This window comes from Lonchura striata, chromosome 1A (assembly GCF_050655825.1).
Source record: "Lonchura striata isolate lonStrDom1 chromosome 1A, ASM5065582v1, whole genome shotgun sequence".
Classification (NCBI taxonomy): domain Eukaryota; kingdom Metazoa; phylum Chordata; class Aves; order Passeriformes; family Estrildidae; genus Lonchura; species Lonchura striata.
The window spans coordinates 36,076,965-36,102,744 of NC_140741.1; the positions used below are offsets into that span (position 1 = coordinate 36,076,965).

Below are 25,780 nucleotides of genomic sequence, written 5' to 3' on the forward strand. Positions count from 1 at the left end.
AAACATATTTTATCCAGATTGATCAGGATATAAATTACAGAAGATAGGTTTAATCTTATCAAATATCAGGAGCTGAAATGCAAACACTACAGCTTAAAAGATAAGCCATTCAGACACAGATAAAATAGATATTCATAACAGATCAACTGAACTGTGCTTTAAAATAGCTAATTCACCCCAGTATGTAGACATTCAAAGGAACTAGGTCACACTGTTGAAAACAGAAGTCAGGTAAGATGAATCCCATGCATAGAGTACAGACCAAAAAAACACTTGTGTCACTTGGGAAAGAAGACTTTCCCTTCCATCCCATGTCATATTTTCATTTTTGCAGAGAGCAGGAACCAAGCAAAATATTTAGCACAGAAGTTCAATGTAAACTGTCGGCTACAGGAGCAGCTGTCAGAAATGCACAGGGTAGATCTTCAGGTACCATGTCAGTTCTCTGGCAACTTAGCAAACAAATGTCTTTTAAGGCTGCCATAAAGCACAGAGGCAATCCATACGTATGTCTTCATCTTTCCTACTGTAAGAATAGTAAGCAGCAGAAGATACTGTTAATATTTTTTCCTATAGCAAATCAAATGTAAAACTTAATGGTTCAGAATAGGCAGCAATTTCTTTCACAGTCTGTAGGAGAAGCAGTCAAAGAACACAAGAACTTTAAATGGGCTTTGGAAGCAGCTAATTGTGGGCAATAATGAAAAACAGAGCTTTGAAACTAAGCTATTTTCAATATCTTGCTTTCAGAGGGAACAATAAAATGCATTTTGAGGAGACAATACAATTTCACATTTCTTCTTTGGTGGATTTACACAATTCTCTGTGCTTCTGTCTTAAGTTTATGACTATTAGTTTAATTTCTTGCTAAACAGAAAAATTAAATTCCCATAGAGTGTGGTATACCTTTGATCCATGACTCAGTTTTCCATTTGTTTCTTTGGTGAAAACAGCCATGAAACACAGAATTATTGAAGTACAACAAAGCAATTACAATACTCCATTTTCTTTTTCTTAAACAGTATTTCTTCTACCAGAGGCCTCTGTTTTTATTGATTAACCTTTCTGACAGAGCCTGGTCTACAACACTTCATCTTAATTTGGCTAGTCAGGCATTCAAACTCTGTCAAAATTAACAGGGAATAAAGAGGTTATTTCCAGCATAATTCCCAATGGAAAGAATTAATAAAGAAGGTGTAGATGATGTATTGACTCTACTTTTCTGGATTTGTGCCTGGAAGAGATCACTGAAAGTGTCCCTTGGCTAAGGACATCACAATTTCACCTACCTGGACCAAACACCAAACTTGCACAATAAAGTCTACACTTATTTTTGCCTTCCATAGCTTTACCCAGCAGAACGTTCCCACACAGAGAAACCAAGATGACATTTTTAGATTCCTATGGCTATTTTTGAAGTCTTATCTAGGCTTAAAATATGGTACATGTTAATTTTTGTAATTAAAGTCAGCATTTTTGCTGGATAGACTAAGCATAATCTCAGTAATTGAGACTGTTTGTTCTTTTACTTATTGAAAATATGTGAGCTATGAGCCTTCCTTCACTGGATTAAAGCATCAATAGAGTGGAGTGTGTTTAGGTAAAGTCTGTAACATGATGTTATAAGAGGAAAAAAGGCAGCCTAACACTCCTGCTTCATGATTGTATGCAATCACAGTTCAAAATTTATTTTCAGAAACCAGACAGATCATGAGACTAATAAATCATTATACTTTTTGACAAGATTCATTTTTCTGGTATCTATGTGTAGCAATATAAAAATATTAAAAAATTTTCAGTATTTACATGTGATCGCAGGTCTTCTTTTTGCAGCTGGTTTGTTTGGGGTTTTTGTTTTGGTTTGGTTTGGTTTTTTTTACTTTTTCATTACTGTCCTATTTCTGTTCTGCTCTTTCAAAAGGACAGAGTTTTAGATACTCTGGCTTTATTCAGAACACTAGAATATAGTATAAGTTTAACAAAAGTACACAGCTGATGCTAATAGATAGAAATGTCTCCTAAAGTAGTTTCCCATATTTACTTATGTAAAACAGATGTTTTATGTCTTTTTGTGTCCTTGGACACCAGCCATTGCACAGGACTCTAACAGAAGATGATACAACGGGAATTGTGTGGCTAAAACACGTTTAGCCACATTTTTTTAGCAAATTCATCTTCCTTTCAGTTGGAATTACCACTAATATCAGAGGAAAAAACAGGAGAAATATTGATAATCTTTCTTCATTGTGCACAGTTGACCAGAAATGGAGAGAAAATGTTAAAATTTTCCTATGAATATACTGCAAAAATGATATATTAGAACTTTACCTCTTGTGACCATATATCACTTCTCATAACTGTGCAAAGCAGCTTCCTTCAGATAAAAAATAAAAAAAGCATTTTAAAAAAAGTATACCTTGTCAATTTGGTTTTATGAAGCCAATATTTAGAGAAACTTTCCTGGTAAATTGAATTTTTAGTGATTAGGCTGATTTTCTGGAAAAGCATTAGAGCAGCAATATATAGTCAGAGATTACTTTGCTAGCAAGTAAAATGTATGAAAGTGTCCTTGTTTTCTACTACATCACTGTTTGTTAATTTAAACTAGATAGACATAATAGCTTGCTTTGAACAATGGGTTAAAATAATAATTTTGAACAATGGGTTAAAATAATAATTTTGCTCTTATGTTTTTATGTAAATCATAATACCACAGTTCTGTTGACCTCCAACAACCTCATAAGTCTTCAGCAATCATAAATTAAGTTTTTATTCTCAATCCCAGCCTCAATTTGAGTTGAAATCTGTATCATGAGTTTGCCTTCAATTCAGAGGTTTGCGTTCTCAAACTCTTTCATTTCCCTAATGTCCATATGTATGGTTACATAGCTTCATAACAGAATGGTTACTGGGTCAAAAATAAGGGAAAAGTCTCATTGTTCTAGTGATGGCATGCATCCCAAACCATATTAGCTACAAATAACTGCTTCCTAAATTGCAATTGTTGTCAAGGAACATCCTGGTTTTAAACCCTCTTGACCTTTAATTTACAGAGCAAAGCATTTGTGAGCAAGATTTCTGCCAATAAAACGTCTCTAAATGATACTTCTCTCTTTTTTCTCTTCTTTAAAACTGAAGGAAAAGAGAAGTTCTTATCTTAGGAGAAAAAAAAATTGATAAAATCACTATAAGTTCTACTTTATTTCCAGTTTACACTAACTAAATGTAGCATAGCACAGCTTTTTACAAAAAAAAAAAAAAAAAAAAAAAAAAAAATCTGACTTGTGAGAATCCTGGATACACAAAGCAAGATAAAAACCCATCAGCAAAGAAATCCACAGGGTCATTTAGCTCATCTTCCCATACCAAGACAAGATCAAGTGTACCAACAGTTTTATTAATCTAGCTTAAAGTCTTCCAGTAAAGGGCATTCCACAACATAGCTAAAAAGTCTGTGAGAAGCCACATAATCTATCACTCATTAAATGCTAGGAAAAACCAACTGGCAAAAGGAATGAACACTAATGTTCTTTCCAAATATCTGTTTCATATCTATTATTTCATCTTTTTAGGACCTTCCCTTGTTTCATAGATGAATTAACTAACCATTAGTAGAATGTAATTCAGAGAGCAAATGGCCATTTCCTAGACATTTGCAACTATAAAGTTAATTTAAAATAGTGCAATACAGAAAAGACTCTGGCATGTGTTGGAACCCTGGCTGCTGAGAATTTTAGACTTTCTGTGCTAACAGGCACTAACCCCCAAGAAAACACTACATTTGACCTGAGGCCATAGAGAAAGCTTCCAAAATTGAATGATAGAACTGAAAGTATAAGTGTATAATTTAAAGTGTGTAATAACACATAGTAAAAAACTTACAAATTTTAGACTATAGTAATATATATAAAACAAGATAGAAGTTTTAAGACAGAAGTTTTAATCCTTCTTCATCACCTTTTCTTCATTTAAGTAATATTGCATAATTAGATAAAAAAATCCACATTGCGAACCACAAGTAGTTAGTTACTAAGTTAAAAGCAAAAATATTTTGTCATTTCTTAGACAGTTTATCCTTAAAAAGCCTTATGGAGAAAGGGATACAAGTTCATTTTTAGTTTTTTAGTATAAAATACTGTAGAACTCACAGTTTGTGAGAATACAATGTAGATAAAAATTAATAAACATCTGAGTCTGAGCAAGAAATACTGTCTCATGCATTTAATCCTGATGCTGACAAAAGAGAAGACTCAACAGGCATGAACGAGTCTTCCTTCAAGCACAAGAAGGATTCAGAAAAAAGTTATTCCAGAATTCTAAACAAAAGACCTGCTGACAGAAAACTCCAGGTTATTTATGCTCATTTCAATTAAAACTATTAAAAACTGAATTCATTTAAGACACTGATTACTAGCTCCAGTTACTTTCATGTGAATATGATCAAGAGAAAAGTTCTTCTGAGTGGAATGATAAATATGATATGAAGGAGTACATTGCATCCTTTGGACCTTAATCAACTCTATCCTTCAAACTGTCAGAGTAATACTAGAGAAACAAGATTGGGGGTTTTTTATTTGAATGTGATGCAAATAAAGAGTTTGAAAAATTGTAAATACAACTGTGTAGAAAAACAATGTTAGTGAATGTGTTCCCATTTCTCAGGTGGACTAACTTGTATGAGAGTAGTAGGACATAACTTGTATCATACTTAGGTTCACAGTAAGGCAATTTTGGCAGAGCTTCTAACTTGCTGAGTGGGGAGTTGAAGTCTGACTTGGCAGACAATGCTCCTGCCTTTCATTGCCAAAGGTCCAGAGGTTGGAATCTAACTGCAGCTATGTGTGGGATATGTACACAGCAAGTCCAATCTCCAAATACAACCAGTCCCTGCTAATGAGTTCTATTCACTTGCATGTCTGATTGCCAGCTGGCAGGCACAGTCTTATTTGTGGGATTTAGCAAATTGGAATGGCTACAGTCAACTCAGACCTTCAAAGATAGGTGAAATTTTGCTAGATGCAGTGGAAATATTCCCTATTTTCCTTCTTGGGACACATATACAAAGGAGGTGAGAAAACTCACCTGGGATTCCTGTGTACAGGAATTTCAGAAAAAACATACTATGGGATAGAGCTACTATTACTATGAAGTAATCCATGGAGCTGAGGCATTCTCAACTAATTTTCATGCACTCCATACTTTCAGACTCAAAATAATTTAGGTTGAAACAGACTTTAGGAGGCTCAAAGCAGGCAGAAATGTTTTATTGAGGCCTCATTTATTGAGGGCTCCAAAGTATTTCAGCTTTCACATACTGCAGTCTAGTGAACCTGGTTAATTTTATTTTGAAACAGTATAGGAGAATTTCTACAAGAAGTGACTGCATGTTTGGTACTGCAGAGGAAGCAGTACCAAACAGCTGACCAGCAGTAACTGAAAGCAATACAGCAGAGACCTGGTGTACCCCACCAGTGCACCACTAACACACCTCTAGCCAAAGATGCCCCAGTCAAAGGTTTTAATCTATTCTGGAATTAACTTTTTCTGTCCAGTTTTGTCTGATGTTCCTTCTTGGAATCTCAATCTGAATTGTCACAGAACCATAAAAACACAGAATACCAACTTGGAAGGGACCTCAAGAATCACCTGGTCTATCCTCTTTGTTAAAAGCACAGTCTAGAAAAAATGACCCAGCACCCTGTCCACTGAATCTTAGCTATCCAGTGTTGGGTAATCCACCACTTTTCTTTGTGGTTTGTTTCAATAGCTGACCTCATTGTAAAAAATGTTCCATCTGTGTCCAAATGGAATTTCTCCCAGACTAATTTATATCATTACCCATCATCTTTTCTAGGTAACTCCCTGTAAAAAGGGAGTCTCCATCTTCTATGTAGCCACCCTTTAAATACTGGAACATGGTGCTAAAGTCTTCCCTAAGTCTTCTTTTCTCAAGACTGAACAAAGCCAGCAGTCTCAGCCTTTCCTCAGCTGGCAGGCTTCCCAGTCCTTTTCATCATCTTTGTGCTGGACCCTCTCCAGCCTGTCCTTGTCCTTTTTGTGTAGTGAGGACCAAAACACAACCTTCCAGGTGCAAATATTTTGTCTTGGATAAAATCCCAAATGAGTGGATTTTTTTCTTGACTGGAAAATTAGGTCTGCATGGTATTTAAGGTGACAAAGAACCATTTTTTTGTTCATCAATCCATCATCAAAATATATAAGACATCAAATTGAAGATACAGTTGCCTTAGGACAACTACACTGATTTGGAACTGTGGAAAATTCCATAAACCAGTAACAGAAAGCTTCTTGGAAAACTGACTAGTCAGATATTTTGATCCAGGATGATCATTGGAATATGATTCAGAAGGAACCACTATGACCATCAGTAGGACAATTATTTAAAGTGCTGTCACACTTCTTATGAAGGACAAAGCCAGTTAGGAGGAGGACACAGAAGTACTCATTTTGCATCCATCTGAATCTCTCCTCACTAATAGCATATCACCAATGAAACTACTGGCCAGGAAGCAAATTACTCTCTCCTGTCAGAGCTTTCTGAGGAATAATCTCCCTATTTTGTTACATAGACAGAAGAACGTGGAGCAGATTGAGAACAGGAGGAGGTCACTAAGAATTAGGAAGATAGGACACAACTGAGTTGAGGGCAGAAGAAAAAGAAACTAGGAGCTACATTCTTTTTTATTTTGGGGTAAGACTAGAGGAAGCAGAAAGACATTCTGGGTTAAAGTTCATTTTAGGAAAAAATGAACTAAAAACCTAATGAAAATGAAAAAAACCTAATTGCTTCAATTCCAGTATGCTGAACCAGCCTTCAAAAGAAGCCTCTTTGGACATCTGATAAGCAAAGTAGGAGCAGAAAAACTGAAGGCCTGAACAGACAGTGAATCAGTATTTCTGAACCTAATTAACACATGCATCAACCACCTTCCAAAGGAATTAGTCACATTTTATTGTAGAACTTGCCAAGATGATAACAAAACTATTTCATGCCTTCTCTTGAACCACTATTTATGCTTTAGCCCAGTCTTTAAAATAGAATGTTTAGTTATATACAATAATTCAAATGTGAAATTTGGTGATTTCTGAAACCCTAAGTACAAAAACCCACCTCCCAAATGAATATAAATTATCCTGTCTCAGACCTCAGGTTAACACTGCAAACATTCAAAGTGGCATATATCTGTTGTTTCTTTATATACCTAAAGACAGCCAGAGGTACAAAAAAAGTAATTCAACTTGTATCATTCCATTTTTCCATTGTGCTTATTTCAAATGGGAACTCTGATGTTCCCAGGAAAATTATATTATTAAGGAGACTATATCAGCCTTTCAGACAGTGAATGAATGGTTCAGTCCTTCATGCTATTTTCTGATTTAAGATCAGATGCATTATGATGCCCTCATTCCTGTCTTGGAAACTGACTCAGATGCCTAAACAGTTTAGGTAAGGTGCTAAAAGTTTGTCATAATCAAGCACTAGATCAAAACAAATACGTCTTACCCAGTCTCCAATAAAACACCCTTACCCAAGCTAGCAATGAACAAAGGTTAGGGACAGAAATGTATCAGTTCCCAGACATTTGCATTTAAAAGAGTGCTCTTAAGAAAGTGGAATATTATATGTCATAAAATCATCACATAATGAAAGTAATAACAATGAGTTATGGGTTTGGCACTGATCCACCCAAGTTTCCAGATGCTTTACAAAATGTACAAACCTACAGTCTGTACTCAATTACAAAGCTTCAGTTACTTTGGTGGGGTTATGCCAAGCTGGCTCAGCAACAGCTGAATGCAGGCTCAGACCTCATTTGCAATAATAAAATGCAGAAAGTATAAAACAGCTTAAGAAAAAAAAGTCTAAGTTTCTTATGGATTACAGTAAACTGCTTCATAATCTTAACATAAAGTATGCAATATATCTGAAAAAAATTCATGAATGTAAGTAAAATAAAGAGAATAATCTTTCCCTTCTTTTATACAGAACAATTTCATGCAGTTAATGTTGAATTCTCTGGTAGACATTTCAAGGCCCTGTGTCTCACAGTCTGAATTTGCTTTCAGGTTGTTTTGAATATGTGTTAGTCATCACACATTTTTTAATGACTTCTGAATATTTATTATTAGTTTTGAAAATACATCCTAGTCACATGTACAAATCTTGAAATGTGTGGCCAAAGCTGTGTGCACAATTGAAATCAATATGTGCAAAAGTGTATTTTTCAAAGCAGAACTAAAAATAGTTGGGGTTCTGTGAGCCAGGCACCTTCTCATCCCTTGGCAAAAATTCCTTGAAAAAAAAAAGTGCCAATTTATCCTTACTACCGCAAGTTAAGAACCGCTAATAGTGAGACACTATGCAAGTTTCTCCCACTGTGATCTATAATGCTTTTTTTTGCTGTTTATATTATGATTTAATAGATATGTCTTTTCTTCTGGAAGTTTTTTTGCCAGGTAGCATTGCTTATCACACTAGCTGCTCTATATCTGTATCAAAGTGTTAGTACTACTGGGAATTGCTGATGTATAAAAGCTTACAGTTCACTTTCTCTATCAGGAGATAGAGGGCCTGAGTCTTAGAACCCTGCCAAACAAACTCTGGAGAAGCCTTCCATGGACTCAGGTAAAAGGAAATAGAGTGGCTCCCTCTGAGTGTTTTCTACACCATTGAGAAAACTGGACAGCCAGTGTATCTCCTTAGCCAAGAATTCACAGATCATGTCCTTACATCCTGGATCTCAAAGTCCTTTTCACCAACAGCCTCTAAAGTGCTCAGTGATTTGGTGCAATATTTAAGAGGGCTTAAACCCTGTTTGCAACAGGGGGAAAAGGTCATCATTGTAGGGGATCAGTGTATTCTGGGTTTTACCACCTGTCCTAGGTGACCTTACAGTCTTTTGTACTCATCTTCCAGTTCTTCTTGGACTGCAACCCAATCTGCTTGGATTATGCAACCAAATATCCAATCTATTTTCAAGCTTAAAAATTTTCCTGACATCTACTTTCCTCTTGCAGCTGGGGAACTGGAAGGTTTGTGAGAGCAGAACCTGTGTGTGAACTTTCACAGTGACTGAGCTGACAAATGCTGTACTGCATCCCTAAAGGAACGTGGGTGACTGGGAGTATCAGCTCGTGCAGAGCAAATTTTAACCTCATTCTCCTCAATCTATATACATGCTCAGCAGAATTCTCAAAGAAAACAAGAAAAGTGAAAAAGATTAAAGAAAAAGGGGATGGAGGAAATAGGAAAATTTAATACCTATAAAATTTCATACAGGAGAAACAATGTACCATAACCTTGTTATGTAGTAAAATTTTATTTTGTAGTAGCAAAATTTTATTTTGCTACTCTTGCACTAAACACAAACCTTAGTTTCTCCAACCCCCTGTAGCAGTCAAAATATTACAGTGGAAGACTGAATATGCAACTGAATAGGGAGTGGTTATCACAGACAAGAAACCTTGAATACCAAAAATGAAATACCAGTGTAATTGTGCATGCCAGGGACTAAGAGCTTCTTCTATAGATGCTGTCCTTACATGGCAGTTCTGTTCAGTGGATTTATTGCTTGTAGAGATAACTGTAGTACTTTCCTTTGGTTACAGTAACCCATCCATATTATTTTGATCTCAGGGTTACTAAAACACAAATAAATTCTTTAGTCATGTGTTCTTGCTATTTGTTTAGTGGTATACAGTATTCATACTGTAGAGCCTTGTCTTGTACAGCCACAGGAAGAGACTCTACTCCTGGCTGCCCCCGTATAACTTTAACTTAGGTTTCAAGTTTTCAGCCACAAGATTTAAATTTTAGCTTTAAAAAACCCCCCAACAAACCAAAAGAACTCCTTTGAATTGTTCCACACTGTTTTAAAAGTGGAAAAGTGATATCCTGAGATTTTAATGTGAAGATCAACACACAGTCCTGAATGATTAATCTACATATTTTTGATGTTTTCCTATGATCAAGTTCAAATACTGAATTCTTGTAGCACTTTTTTTCCTCATACTCTATTGTGGGATGTCCAGATCTTCATGAAGACCTCAGCTTAGCCTCAGCTCCCATTGCACAATCAGCTAGAAGGTACCAGGTGTTGTGTTTACTCCTAAGTTAGACTTGTCAACTCATTCAGTGAAAAGAATACAAAGATTTGGCAAAGGGAAAACTTTAGGTATTTAACTGCAAACATAAAGAAACAGAGGAGTGGTTGATTTGACAGTAATCATTAGTATCTTGCATATTTCTGTCAAATGAAAGCTCTGTGTTTAACACTGAATTTAGGAAAGGAGGAACATAAAGTCGTATTTGGCAAAACACAATGTGCACTGTGTAATACTTCAGTGCAGTTTATTATTAAAAATAAAAAATGATTTAATTATCACTTGATCAGGAAAAGCGTTCTTTGTATATACTCCTTTAGTCTTGAGTAAACCAGCTACAGAATACTTGAAAGCATTTGATTTAATACTGCTGATAAAACGTTTCTATGGAGAAATTTTAAAGGTACATGCAAGGACCATGTAACAAAGTACTCAACTTACAGCCAGTTGAGTATTTCATTACTCTGTTCATAAATGAGTGGTAAATATGACAACTTGAGGTCTGAAGAGTTACCCGAGTATGATGCTCACAAGATAAAAGATCAGTCACTCCAACACAAAATATACAATTAAATTTTCTTCCTCTCCTTTGATTACTTCCCCTACTTTTCAAGGCTCTGGCCCAATGGGAATTCTAAAACCACTTGAGGATTTCCAAAATTGCATGTCTTTGACCTGTTTTCCCCTCAAAATTTGATCAAACTCCATTACATTACTAGATGAGGAAGACTAGCATTTTTCATTTTCATAGTTTTTCATTTTGCAAGGGACATTAATGGTGGACCTAACAGAAATTTTTCCACAAACATGCCCAAACAAAACAAGTGAATGTTACTGATGGACACATAAACAGGAAGAAAGACAGAAAGAAAAAATAAGGAATGAGAGGCTATATTCTTTATTTGTTTGTTCTAAATATTCTAGCAGATTATGTTCCACCAATTTGTAAAGACTTCAGGAAATCCCACTGCAAAACTAGTTCAGAAGACAGTACCCAGGCACCATATTTATAAGAAAATCCTTGATACCTGTCGACTCAGTGTAATCAAGGAATACACTTCTCTGAATTAATAATGTGATAATTCACATTAAAAAATTTAACAGAGAATTTATTTTTTCATATCTAATCAACAGTCATTTTTCATAGATATCAAAGCATGTCATCATGCAAAAGAGCAAAAATACGTAGAAGACAAAAGTCAGGAGCATTGAAATATGTTTCTGTTTTAGGAATAAATAAATAATGACTGTCCTGAACAAATGTGTACATGGATACAACTATACGCATCCCAGACCTAATAAATATAGCTTAAGACTTTGGGCCTGAGAAGATGGAGACATATGGTATTATTCAGAACAAGTTATCCCACTGATTTCAGTGGAAACGTCCAGTGTGGGAAGTAAAGCTTGCACACCACTTTGCAGAAAAATGCACTAGATCTTCATGTTTTCCCTCTGAAATCTCATCAAGCCATGGGGAATAGAAGTCTCTGAAGTATTTTCTGTCTTTTTGCCATTACCAAATTGTTTAGTTCCTGCATTCTATTAGTGTTCCCTTTTGTCTAGAATTTACTTGGCAACTCTTAGAGATTTTTGTTACTATCATAACCAATTTCCAGTACATCCAAACTCTCTCACAATAAAATTCTGAAGTGTTAAACATCTGCTTTAAAAAAGCCCCCCAAAAGTATCACTAAATTAAAATTGTGCAACTTTTCTGTGAAGCATTTCATCACTTGAAAAAGATACTATGGCATATTGCACAATAAGTTTGCTTAGGTTTGTTTTGATTAAAAGACAACAATCCGTCATGAAGTTTTTTTGTCCAAATATGTATTTTTTAAATTTATATCTGTAGCTCAGTAGTATGAAAAACACTAGGCTGTTCGATCAGGAAAGCACAGTGGGGACAGTTATCAGGAGTATCAGTATGGTTCTTGAGTTGTGGCAACACACTTCACAGAAAAAAATTAATATAGCAACAAGAGGTCATGGAAATTACCTTGCCATACCAGGTGACCAGACAGCAACACAGCAACATTCAGGGTATTCAGGGTTTGGTACAGGTACCAAAATACAGGTATCTAGGGTCACTTGGATGCATTAAGGTATAAAAAATTATTTTGAACATACTGAGCACTTACACAGAACTGGCAGGTATGCACAGTCCTAGTCTCTTTGGGATCAGCAGCTTGAAGGAAGTTGTGATACCAAGCTTCTGATGTGATAAGAAGCAAATATTGAGGCAATTGATACCTGCTCCCTTTCTCTTTGTATCTTTTGCAAGTGGCAGTTTCTAGTAGGTTCCTTGATCCTTTTCAAAAGTGATTTCTAAAGTGATAAAGGAACTCAAACTAAGAGATCAAAGTGAATGGAAACATTACTCAGCCCTTCTCCCACCAGAGCCTGGTATGGCCAGGAAAAGGCTTGTGCCTTTGTACTCCACTGAAATCAAGAAAGAGAAAGTTGACAAAGGGAATGGGACCACCTTGAGATATCAGGATAGCCATTTACTTAAATTGTTACGTCTTTTCAGGTTCTTCTAAGGTTTTGGTTTTTGGGCATTTTCTGCTGTTGTTTGCCATCCATGAAGAAAACATAGGCACATAGGGAATGTCTGAAGGATGAAGAAAATAATGGGAAGTCCCTAAAACACAGGACCAATGATTCCATAGAAAAGTCCAGACACTATTTTTATTACAATCTATTAGTGGTATGAACTGAAGATGTTGCAGCTGTCCCAAGGTATTTTATAAATCAAGGCACCCTACAGGACTGTAATAGGTTTGCATGGCAAGCTTTTAATATGGGGGGGAGCTATAGGCATGATTTCTGTGAGAAGCTGCCAGAAGGTTCCTCCATGTCCAACAGAGCCAATGCCAGCCAGATTCAAGATGGAACAGCTGCTGGTCTAGACTGAACCAATAAGAGATGGTGGTAGTGCCTCTGAGATAACAGAGTAAAGAAGAATATAAAATATTTATTGTGCAGAAGTAATTGTGACCAGAGAAGAGAGGAGTGAAAATATGTGAGATTAACAACTATGCAGACACTAGAGTCAGTGGACAAGGGGGAAGAGGAGCTGCACCAGGTGGTAGAGCAGAAATTTCCATGCAAAAACTGGTGCAGACCATGGTGTGACAGGCTGTGCCACTTCAGACTATGTAGGTCTCAGTGGAGCAGAAATCCATCCACAGCCCTTGAAGGAGCCCCATGCTGGTGCAGGTGGATCCCTGAGAGGAGACTGTGACCCTGTGGGAAGTCTACCCTGGAGCAGGCTTCTGGCAGGGACCTGAGAAGCTGTAGAGAGGAGTTCATGCTGGACTAGGTTTGTTGGCAGGACTTGTGATTGCATAGGGGACCCACATGGGAGCAGTCTGTTCTGGAAGGACACCAGGGCAGTTCATGACAAACTGCAGCCTGGCGAAGAAGTCACACTGAAGAGGTTTGTGAAGGACTGTCTCCTGTGGGAAAGATCTCATGCTGGAGCAGCAGTAAGGACTCCTCTCCCTGAAGAGGAAGCAGCAGCAGAAACATGTGGTGAACTGGCCATAACCCCCATTCCCCATCTACCTGCACCACTGATGGGGAAGAGGTAAAGAATCAAGAACAAAGTTAAGCCCAGGGAAGGAGAGAAGGGTGGGAAGAAATGTGTTTTTAAGGTTTGTTTTACTTTTCATTATCCTACTCTGATTTTGATTGGTAATAAATTCAACTAATTTCCCTAAGTCAAGTCTGTTTTGCCAATGACAGTTATCACTGAGTGACCTCTCCCTGGCCTTATCTCGACCCACAAGCCTTTCATCATATTTTTTCTTCTTTTTCGGCCCTGCTAAATTTAGAAGGGGAGGGATAGAGTGGCTTTGGTGGGCCTGGGTCAACCCACCACAAAGACATATGAGGAGTAAATATAAATAAAATAAACAATTCTGATGGAAAAATAGACCATTTCTCACACCTAAAACAGAGATACAGGTTTCGTTCAGAAACTCTGAAATCATAGAATCAGACTGTCTAGAGCTGGAAGGGACACATAAAGATCATTGAGTTCAGCTACTGACTCCACACAGGGTCAAGAGTCATACCCTGTGTCTGAGAGCATTGTCCAAATACTGAATTCTGTCAAGCTGGTGCTGTGACCATTTCCCTGGAGAGCCTGTTCCAGTGCCCAAACATCCTCTGGATGAGAAAGCCTTTCCTAATACCTAGCAGAAATCTTGTCGGACACAGCTTCATGCCATTAAAATAAAAATGCTGGCCAGAATATTTGCCACAGGTTAAGTGAATTACACATAATCTCAGACCTTTAAACCAAATGCCCTAGAGAAGACAGCATCTCTTTGCAGGGACAACACTGTGTAAGTGAAGGTCACTTTATGCTGCAATGATTTTCAGAAGAAATGTCCCCCTCTTTAATGGGGTTAAACAGAGGAGGCAATGCCTTCCTTAGAGACAAAGGAATAACAGAATGACAGGCTGAGACAACAGTCCACCTGTACCACATATTACTCAAATTCTTTACTGAAGTCCAGAAGACTTCTGCATATGGTGGCTCATCGTCATGGCTGTTTCACTTTTCATGTCATGCTCAGACATTAAGCCACTCACAACTGCTCCTTCTTAAATAAACTCCAGAACCCTTTGATCTGTTTTCTACAAGGCTTCCCAGCAGATATTGGCATCTACTTTATTTTTCAGACAACACCAATGGAATGAGACTCATGAATAACTTCTGTCCTCTGAAGCAGTCTGGTTGCAAACAGCTGAGTACATGCCACTCAATGGAAGATTTATGATAAGCAACAGAAGTTTGTTTCCCTCCTAAAACTTATATATTTTTCAGGACGAGAACCACTGCCAGTGTGGCCAACACATGAAAACTGAGAGTTTTACACTGGAGATCCAACTGTGGTTGACACTAAGTTGTAAAACTTGTAACTAGATGAATATACAAGGCATTTTCAGCTAATGCTTAAAGTAGAATTTTAAAACGTATGCATTTTAGTACAAAGTCCAGGGATTCGCTTCAGGGCATCAGGTATCTGAGTTCACATTATCAGTCACAAAAATACTAAAAATACTGGGGGAAAAGTCTCAGGTTCTAAAATGAATTGCTAAAGCACTGAATACTGCCAGTATCATATTGCTGTTTCATACAGAGCTGTACATGTAAATGAACAGTCTGAAATAACTGGAAAATATGCTTGACTCAATACAATTAAATGAGAAACAGAACTATGTTTAATCATAATGATATGAACAAAAATCTAAATAAATAAATAAATATAACAAAAGTATTGCAAAATAGACCACAGTAATTCTTTATAAAGAGATCCAATATTGCAAAACTTGGAGATCCAAACATAGCATGAGAGGAATTGATTCTTCTTCTTTGAAATACACCAAAATAGGCTCTCAACCAATGTTTCTCAGCAAATAGGCTGTCTTTAGCAAAAGGTCAAGGACTCATTACAAGAGTGACAGTAGTATATACAAAAGTAGGTAAATGACCTTCAAGAGTCCATTTAAATTTCAAGCTCATTTTCTTCCAGTAACTACTCAGACCATAGGTCACCCTTACTGAGGTACTCACGTATTCCATTCTGTTCTCTGCAATGCATCCCATCTGTTCTCTAGGAATTTAATTTTAACTGGCCACCAATTTCATTGCAACATTCTGCAAATTTTGGCAGATTATTATAAATGTTTGTACTTATTTCAATTTTATCAAATAAGATAAGATTTTAAATGTAATATTTTAATTTATAATCCTTAAGTTGACAAGCATCTGTAGTGGCTGGAGCTTCTTATCCTGAAGGAAACAAGACTGGACTTGATGCTGACCTGACTGCAGCTACTCTGATGTGATTGATTTAAATTTTTCCCTTTTTTATATCTACACACTCTAGCCCTGAACAAAACAGAAACACTTATTGTACATCAGCATCCCACACTCTTTTATGTTGCATTTTGTTTAGTAAACACCTAACTTGACAACATTCATCACACAGGTAGTTAATTATTTGTGCAGCTAAACAAAATAGATTGAAAGCACACACACAAAGGATTAAATGGCCTGAATTCCAGATGGCTTGCTTGCTCCATAAAGTAACAGTATCTGCTGAGATGATCATGGCACTGTAGTTCTTTCTCCTTACCAAATACATGCAGTAGGAAGTTTTTCTCTGCTCGTTTGTCATCTTCTTTGCTGCTCTCTTATTTCATGACCTCTGAGTTAATCCCTCTATTCTTCCTATTAGCGAGTTTAAGCAGGGAAACTTCAAACAGACTAGTGATGGGTCACAAGGTTTAATGGGCATGTAGATAATCATCTAAATTACATTTCTGCAGCTGATGGGCCAGACAGGCTTAGAGAGTAACTTTACCAGCTTTCACTGTTAATCAGCAAGGATTGTGTGTCTCAGTATGTATCTGCCTTTGCCTGCCTCCCTGAGGGCCTAGGTCATACTGACTGATTAACAAAGGCAGCTGCATTAGCTTTCCTCTCCTGAAAAGTGTGGCATGGAGGCCCAAATGACTTGAAAGGCAAATGTGACCACAGCTCAAACACCAAGCACTCTTCTCATCACTGTGGAATTGCTGGCCCTCCTCTTGCAGGTTATGATACTGTCAGCACAACAGTTGTTGCCAATTTTCATGATCTGTTAACACTTAGGAAGCCTTATGCTGAAGGCTCTTCTTTCACGTCTATTGTGGTATCATCAAGGGGAAAATTCAACAGGCTATTTCACATTTTCAGATGAATTTGAGAACAGTGTATGAGGTGAACTGAAAAGAATACACCAATTGAACTGTCAATAATGAATGCCCTGGATTTCAGCTTTGAAACACAGACTGTAGAGGAACAGGTAAGGAGAATAACAGTAGGATACAGAGATTTTACAGCTACAGAAATAGCAATGGATCTATACTGTGAAACTGATTTTTTCAGAAAAGAAAAATTATCAATCTGAGTCTCTTTTTTGTTATAGATGGGTAATTGTGTTTTATATAGGTAATTGTGTTTTATACCTACTCTGATTCTAAAAGAACAGTGATGGATTGGCTTCCTGACTTTGGCAGAAGTTTGTCCCTCATCTTGCATAGTAAATGCTTATCAATGACTAATTTTACTGCTCTTTATCAAATTGTTAAACAAACAAAAAATCAGACCAATTAAACTATGATTATCCATGCAAGGAGCTTTTACCATCTTACTCAGGAGCACCACAGGCAGAAACTTATGGTATTTTATTGCAAAAGTAAACCCTTTTTCATACATTTATAGCTTTGTACAGAAAAGAATCTGACAAGCCAACTAGGATTCTATTTTGGACCTCAATTAAGAACATTCTTCAAGAAGAAGCTACTGAGGAACAAAGTAAAATAATCTAGAACACTGACTTCCTTACTTGTCTCTTGAACTTTTAGAAAAGAAGTTTCTGAGTTTCCTAAGTTTTTCTAGATGAAAATCCAAAACATCTAGGTTTCTGTGACCTAGATACAACTACTTCTGACTGATGTTACACATCTCAAGCTTCTTAACTTTTATCATGGACAGGCCCAGAACTCAAGGACTGAGCCATTTTGTGATAAAATCTTCAGGTCTCAGTTTTGTTTGAGGTATTCACTAAGATATGGAATTATATAAGTTAAACATAAAAACAACTTTTGCTTCAGTACAATATGCAGTGACCACTTATAAAAACCCCATAGAATTATGCTCAACATATACTTTGCAAATACTTCACCCATATGCCTGTACTGATTTGTCTGTGTGATTTATAAAGTGGCAAGTGTGATCATGGTTGTAATACTTTGTGTGCTGTTATGCAGTGCAAGTTATTTCTAATTAATGAACTTTCTCTTCATGAATCAGACAGAATTCAATACATTGACAGATTGCAAACACTGACACAGCTATTTACCCAAAACATAAGCTAAATATTTCAGTTCAGAAACTTTGGATGACCTCTTCTTCCCTACCCCCTTCAACTATTGTACTTTTAAATGTCATTGGAGTTTCTAGAACTTGTAAAGGAGAACTGCTGAACTCAAACTTTCAAGTTTTCACACTTCTGTGGTTCATTCAAAGACCTGTAAGGCTTTATGATTTACTGAGAAGTTAATTTTTAAGTCCTGATATTGTATAGTTGTAAATGGAAAAATCAAAATATTATGGGCTTTACTCTACCTTCCTAACTTAGCTTAGTTAATGTAGGCAATGCAAATCCTGACCCAACATGGTGATTGAGACAGCTAAGATAGGTTCCCTGTGGAATCATGGAACAGCAGCTGGTAGAGGGAGACAGAGTCCTCAAGTACATCATCTGTTCCTCTCCAGACATCTCAGGGGCCTTCACAAGGTAATATCATCAGTACAACACAGGGCATGACTCAAGAGAACTTGCCTCTGGCTGTCCAGTGTCTGGCTCTAGCTGTGCCTTTCTGTAGGTAGGAGCAGCTAGAAGGAAGAAACCCAACTAGCCAGGCTGTGCTAGGACCCTCACAGGCACTCTTTCTCTTGGCCTCAGGTTGAGGTGATTTGAGCGTGTGGCTCCCTCTTCTCCCTAAAGGGCCGTCAGTCCACCAAGCCACAGGACTCTGCCTGAACTGCACCACAATGCAGCAATGCATGGAGAAATTACTGTGTAGGGGGCAGAGAGAGGAAGCAAGAAAAAAAACCTCTGTGGTGTGAGGAATCTTTTGCAAAAGTTAGTGCTACCAGCTCTCTAGCAAAATGTAATTGATTCTAGTAGTGTTACTGGACCTCTATTATATATTTAAAAAAAAAAAAAAAAAATTACAGCAAAGAAGGACCATAACTGAAAATCTAAATATGTGGGATGATTGCCTGATAACTTAGCACAAACAAAAAACCACATAGCTGACAAAAATTATATAAAAATAGTTTTTCTGATAAACTCTTCCAAAGAACAGTGTTCTCCCAGGAGCAGAATTGCCTACCCAGCATTTACTGTCATCTGTCTCCTTTCACAGCCACCCACAATGATTTGCTGCTATTATTTAAAAAGACATTTTAATCCTTAGGTTAAAGGCAAGGAATCAGAAAAACCTGGATCTCTTCCAGTCTGTACTAGCAGTCTGTCATGGCCTCAGAGATAGCAGTGTATCTACAGAATTTGCACCAACAGCACTGTATCTGCCTCAGCATCTCCCACCCTGTAGCACCATAGGCAGCAGCCATTGTAAGGCTGAAATGTCCAACCATACACCCCACTAGTGCCACTGGGATTTTTGTTCACTAGATGCAATCATACAGGTCACAATTGAACTCGCTGGCATTTTTAATTAAGCAATTATGAGTTTCTCCTGGGCTAGTTTATGGCTAATCTTCATCTTCTCTATCTTTAATGCACACTCATGGGATTACATCAGTAATTGTATGATAGGGAAGAACAGCCTAAGCAGACAAAAGAATGGAATTGTCAAGTCATTGAGATTTATCTTTTATCACATAATTTTCTACTAATGGCATTTTTCTGTGGCAGCATAACAGCAAAATAACAATTCAAGTCAGGAGTCACCTAACTGAGTATCTAGGATGGTGGGACATTCCTAGAATAAGACTCTGTTAAATTGCAAACACATAAAAGAAGAAAAGAACAGTAGGAAATACTAAATTTTCCACTGCTGAGTCATTGAATCAGGATTCATATGGGTTGTTTCAAAGTACTGGTGGCAATTTATCCATCAGTAATCCGTGTAACACACTATTTCCCAAGTACAGTGCACTGTTATAATGACATATTTAGCTGCTGCTACATGGAAACATCCATTCTCTTCAGTCTCTGCCTGAAACTTCTGGAAACATTTCCTGGAGGGTATGTGGTATTAATATTGAATCATATGTTAAACAGGATACTTAGCTACATAGAGAAAACCAAGCACAACAGGTATAAATCACGAGTGTAAGGAAAATGCTATAAACTGGAAGACTGTAAACTTTTCTCCATGCAGCTGAAGCCAACATAACATGAGCCTTAAAGTTTGAGCTCTGTAATGTAGCATCCCCAAAGTATTGGAGGGTAGGATGATGATCCTAGTCAGGCACAGCCTTTTGGAGATACAGAATAAAACTATAAATTTTTATTCCATGCTCAGAGCAAGAGATGCCTAAATAGAAGCACATACAGACTCATTATTTTGCTATTTCTTTCCATTTTATTCTCAAGTTCTGCCCATTTGCTCTGTGTGGCCTCTTTGGAGTGCAGCAAATGTCTCACAGATAACACTGATTATGTGAACTCATGACTACCAGATAATAGTGCAGATTGTCTATGAAGCTAACTTTGTAGGTGAAAGATGGGCTTGACTCCTAGAACATTATATTAATTCCTTCAGATGATGGATCTATGCTCTGCTGTGGTTTTGGGACGTTTCCTTAAAGCAGCAGATGCTGGCTGCTGATTGTCAGCCTAACAGCAACATCCTGATTCTGAGATCCAAAAGGAGTTTAGCACAGAACAGCATAAATGTGAAGAATATCCATCATAATTGTTAATTGTTCCTCTGACTGATCTACAGAGCGATGCTTTAAATCATCAAAAAAGTCTTTGGTATAATTAAGAAAATGTGGTAAGCCTTCTCTCCCCAGTGGTATAGATGTTGACAAAGACAGAACATGCTGACTCTACAAAGTTTGCTCTGAATGAGCAAATTAATTAACCCTCTACATGAAAATTAGCTAAGTGTATTTATTATTTACATCTCTCTCTTCTACATCATCTTAAATATACTTATTTAAATCACCAAGTTGTATTATTCAATTTAGGTCTTTATTCTGTTTATACTTACAGTGAATGATGATACAACATCCCTTGATCTTTAAATACTTTAAAACACCTTCAAGAAGTTCTTTAGATTGTCCTAAGATGTTGTTTGATCTAGTTATTTAGCAAAATCACTACAAAATTCAGCAGTTTTATGCAACTGAATTCACTCATAAGCATTGCCTGGCATATATAATGGAAAATAATTCAGCTGTATATTTCTGTCAGGACAGGTACTCAATCAGTATAACTTGGAATTGCTCCCTTGAAATTAATTGAACCATGCTGACATACAGCAGTTGAAGATGTAAGACTTCAGCCTTCTTTTTATGGAAGTCTCTCTCTATTAGCTCTCTATTTTGTGGCTTTCACCTGAACTGCTGACAATTTAACACATGTTCAGTTTGCTATGTATTTGGTCCTCAAGGCAATGTGAACCTCACTTTGTTTTTCCTAAGAAGTGGGTTGCAGTCACATAGAAACAAAATAATTTATAGGTTAATAGCAATGCAAAAGCATTTCTAGTGTTTTGTGCCTTTTCACCCATAAATCACTTCTACAATTCTTGAGCATGAAGCTCCTGCTCATTTAAATCCAGCAAGAGCTTTAAACCCAATCTCAGTGTGAATTTCTTTCATGAAGAAAAAAAAGCTGCCTTAAACAGCACCCACGAACCCTCTTTCTGTGCTCAGCAGGTCATTTCTTCCCCTGCACTTACCCCCTCCCTTGCATTCACACAGAGAGAATGAGAATCTTATCCTAGAAACTAGTTCCTCTTTAAAATGTTTTCCCATTTGGTTCATGAGTAGCTGCAGTCAGGGAAAAGGATGCTTAAGTTGGCATTGCTCCTGGAAAACATGATTATCATACTGTACTCTCACCAGTGTTTCTGAAGAAAATTTAGACTTGGCTATTTCAGATTTAATGAGTGAACTTTTTGGTTGTTCCAGCCACTCCCTCCTTGAAAAGAGTTAGCATTCTGAGCTGCACAATGGATAAAATAGCTAACAGTTATACCAATTCAAATTTTGAATGATAAAAATGTTAAGCCAGATAGTCCTCATTGAATCAAAACATCTTCTTTTGAATAACAACAACAACATAAAAAAATAAATAAAACTAGTTTTTTGATGTCTGGGGCATTTTTATGTTGTTTTCTGAAAAATTCAAAGCCACTTAAAAAGAAATTCACCAGCTCTATACCTGAGAAGGCAGACAAATACAATGCATGATTGCTCCTATAATGGATATTCTTTTTTTTCTCTAAAAGGGAAGTAAGCTAACTTTGCAAATAAGATGCAGTCTGGTTGCTGATATAATTAGACTGTTGTTCCAGACATGCACTTTCCATGACTTTTCAAGCAAGACACTCAAACCCAGAAATGCCAAGAGGGTCAGCTGCTGCTACAATAACCACAGCAAAACCTAAGGGTCTGTTCATGGCATTTACAATGTCCTTAGGACAGAAGAGATGGGTCATTTGTAAGGGCAGTCACACTGAATCTAATGAAGCCAGTGGGAAATTCAGAACAGACTGGTGTGCATCCAGCCTGTCCTACTACAGGACAAATTCTTTGTTTCCCTCCTAAGCTGTTTTGTTGGGGTTTTGGGTTTTTGTTTTGTCATTATTTAATATTTGCAAGGTTCTTTGAAATCTTTGCATGAAAGTACTAGGCAAAGAGTTTCTATAAGTTTCTATGTGTTTCTATAACTGACAGTTTTTACTTCTACTATCTGGTATGAAAAGCTTTGCACTGGAAACAGCACAAAGTTTAAAACAAAGTAAACCCATTTTATTTTCCTTTGGAAATGCATAACTTGAGCTGTAAAAAAAATTAGGTGTTCTTATTTAGGTATTCTGTCTCCTGAGCATAAAAATGAAATTCCTTTTTTTCTTAAAGGCTTTTTCCTTTCTAAATATTTTTTTAATCTCTACTCCAAAAAGTCTATACTGAAGTTAAATATAGTTATTATGCTAGTCTTAGGTCTTAATTGCTTTTTGATCAATAGAAGTTTAGTAGACAGATAGAGAAATAAACATGTTGCTGCTAGCATTTTGTTTCCAGCTGCATTGCAGCTGTTTAGTGTTATACGTCAGCAATGCTATGCCAGTATCTCATCATAAGCTCTGTTTGGCTTTTTAAGCTATCAGGAAAAGAATATGATAAAAGGATTCACAAAAATACAAGAGATAATAATACATAAGAATAAGGTGTTCTGTAAACATCAGGAAGGTTTTGAAGTTGTTCTGTAAATTCATTCTTTCAGACCTGCAAAATCTGTAGGACTGTCAGAACATCAGCCCACTGCACTGCACTGATTTTGGAATCAAATGTGCAAATGCTCAAAAGAAAATTACAGAGAATGAAACATACTATGATATAAAATACAGCATTAGCTATCCATTGCTCTCAATATAAATGCAAACCCAAATAAATATTTGTATTATTAAAATACAACAACAAACCAAACCCAAACTCACCCACAACCAACTGACCAAACAAACAAACAAAACAAGCCATGTGGCAACAGGACACTGAAGGTACAAATACAGAAGATCACAGGGTCAAAAAAGGTTCCCTAAGCACAGCAGTAGTTAATCCCCATGATTACAACTAGGCAAATATTAACAATCAAAGAGGCAGCATCCACACATTTCAAGTGAGGCATAGATAGATCTGTTTGAATTTTAAAGATAATGGGCAGTGCAAGCATGAATAAATATTTTGTCCTTTATGACAGTATGTGCATAGTCTGGGATCTTTCACTTGAGAGTGATGCTGATAACTGTCTTAAGAGCTCACTGGTTTTTCTGCTGACTGCCTTGGATTTTGACTATCTTCCATATCACAGCTTCAGAGGTGATAATGAAATGGCATCACTTCTTTCACAAAGACTTAATTTGAATATTGTCAGCACTTGCATAAAATTAAGTTCAAGCAAAAATCAATAACCTCTCCATTTGCAGTCCAAACAAGACTGTCAAAATGCAGAACACAGAATGGAAGGCAACCAAATCTGCTGAAGGTGCTATTGTGAAATGACAGTTTATCCCTCACTAATTTGGTTTTAATGGGGATATTACAGTTACTACCAGAAAGTACAGGAGACAATATTTTTTCCCTTTTTAGGGGTTGCAAGGCTTGAAACCACATACTTATCAACTCAATACCTTGAAATTAGTCCAGGATTGTTCAACTGCATGAGAATTGTTAGATTGTTGGAAACCACATCCCACACTCTGTCTTTTTATTGTAAGCTTCCTTATAGTATCATCTTGCAGTGAAACCTGAATATCCTCAAGAGATTAAACATAAAAGAAAGTGAGGAAAAAAAGATGCTGGATTAGAATTTTAACTGAAGTCTTCTATGAGAAAGACCACACCACCATCAGTGGCCTGTCTCTCCTCATGTGTGATCCCACTTGTGCCAAGTGTCCAAGTGTCCAAAGACTCCATCAGTTCATGTTGTATTTTTCCTTTTTCCTCCTAAAACAGGGTTTCATTAGTAAGAGAACAAGTATTCTTGCCACTGATGGGGGTGTATCAACTGGCTCTGCAAGACTGCATAATTTCCTCTGGTATGAAGAGCAAAATGTAATGATGCTGTTTAAGACCTGAGTTTTGTGTTGATAAAAAATATTTCTAAGCAATAGGCAATACATTCTGTTCTAGCAAATAGGAAAAAATGCAGACTTTTAAATGTTTTAGAATGCCATTTCTATCTCCAGCTACAACTTTTGTTTGTTTTTTAAAGGCACTCTCTGATAAGTTTGCCTCTAACATATCTGAAAGTTGTTTTAGAATCTCATACTGTATCTTCACAATGCTTGTTAGATACCACAAGAATGCTTTTCATCTCATTTTTACTCTCAGCTCCTGAAGTCATCCCTAGCTCTGAACAACTGTATTAGTTAGAGGGTAGTTTTTCACAGAGGAGCAGGAAACCAAGCTCAATCAAAAGAAATTTCTAAAACATTTTTCATTTTTATTAGTCTAGATCTCCTTGCCTTCACAGTGTTTCAAAGATTCACATTCAGTCTTATAAACAGTATCGTAAAACATTAACAACAGTGTAAATGCTGGTGTCAGAAGATATTTTTGAGGTTGAATTCCTGTTCCTACACTCAGATACTTGTCCCAAATAAGGAAACAAAAAGAGCTTTCCTCACATCTTTCCAGCCAGTGTGTTCTCCTAGTAATATAACTCTAGTTCAATTTATTGCTGTTCTCCTTTTTATATTAAGTCATACTTAAGATGTCAAACAGGTTGCTATACAATTGAACTGAAATCTCAGCTATTTTATGTGTTTATTTTACTTTACTGCAGCAACTACTAGATGTAGTGTTGAGTCAGTACAAGTAGTAAAAGGTCCTTGACCTTTTGAGCTTGTAAGAGAAGTCTAAGAGAAGAGAAAGAGAATAGGTGGAGGGCCAGACATCACCATAATCAGGTATACACTGTGACTAGTACCTACATTTTCTCTGGCAGTTCCGATTTGCAGATTGAGATAATTATTATCAACATAGAACTTACTATCAACATTTATAATCTCTTTGACTCCTGTTTTAAGCCCTAGTGCTTATTTCTCCACAAGAAAAACAAAAACCCTCTTGATCTGGCTCATTATATAAATGCTTCACCTTCTACCACCCTGGTCTCCCAACCTCTTTTGCAGTAAATGGAAAGAAACCAGAGAAGGGAAGCAAGTTTAGCTAAAGCATATACTAAGATTTTCATACAGAAAATAAATAAAGATAGGATTAGATATCTGACATGAACATGCATGACAGTTTCAATACAATAGTTTTGAAAATTCTGCTTCCTGGTTGCAGAATTAATTGTGACAAAATATTTTACTC

General features: G+C 36.7%; 1 protein-coding gene across 4 annotated transcripts in view; it reads right to left on the minus strand.

Annotated features, from left to right (window-relative positions):
* Positions 1-25,780, minus strand: part of CPED1 (cadherin like and PC-esterase domain containing 1) — a 145,370-nt gene that overhangs the window by 40,826 nt on the left and 78,764 nt on the right. The gene's annotated exons all lie outside the window — the stretch shown is intronic.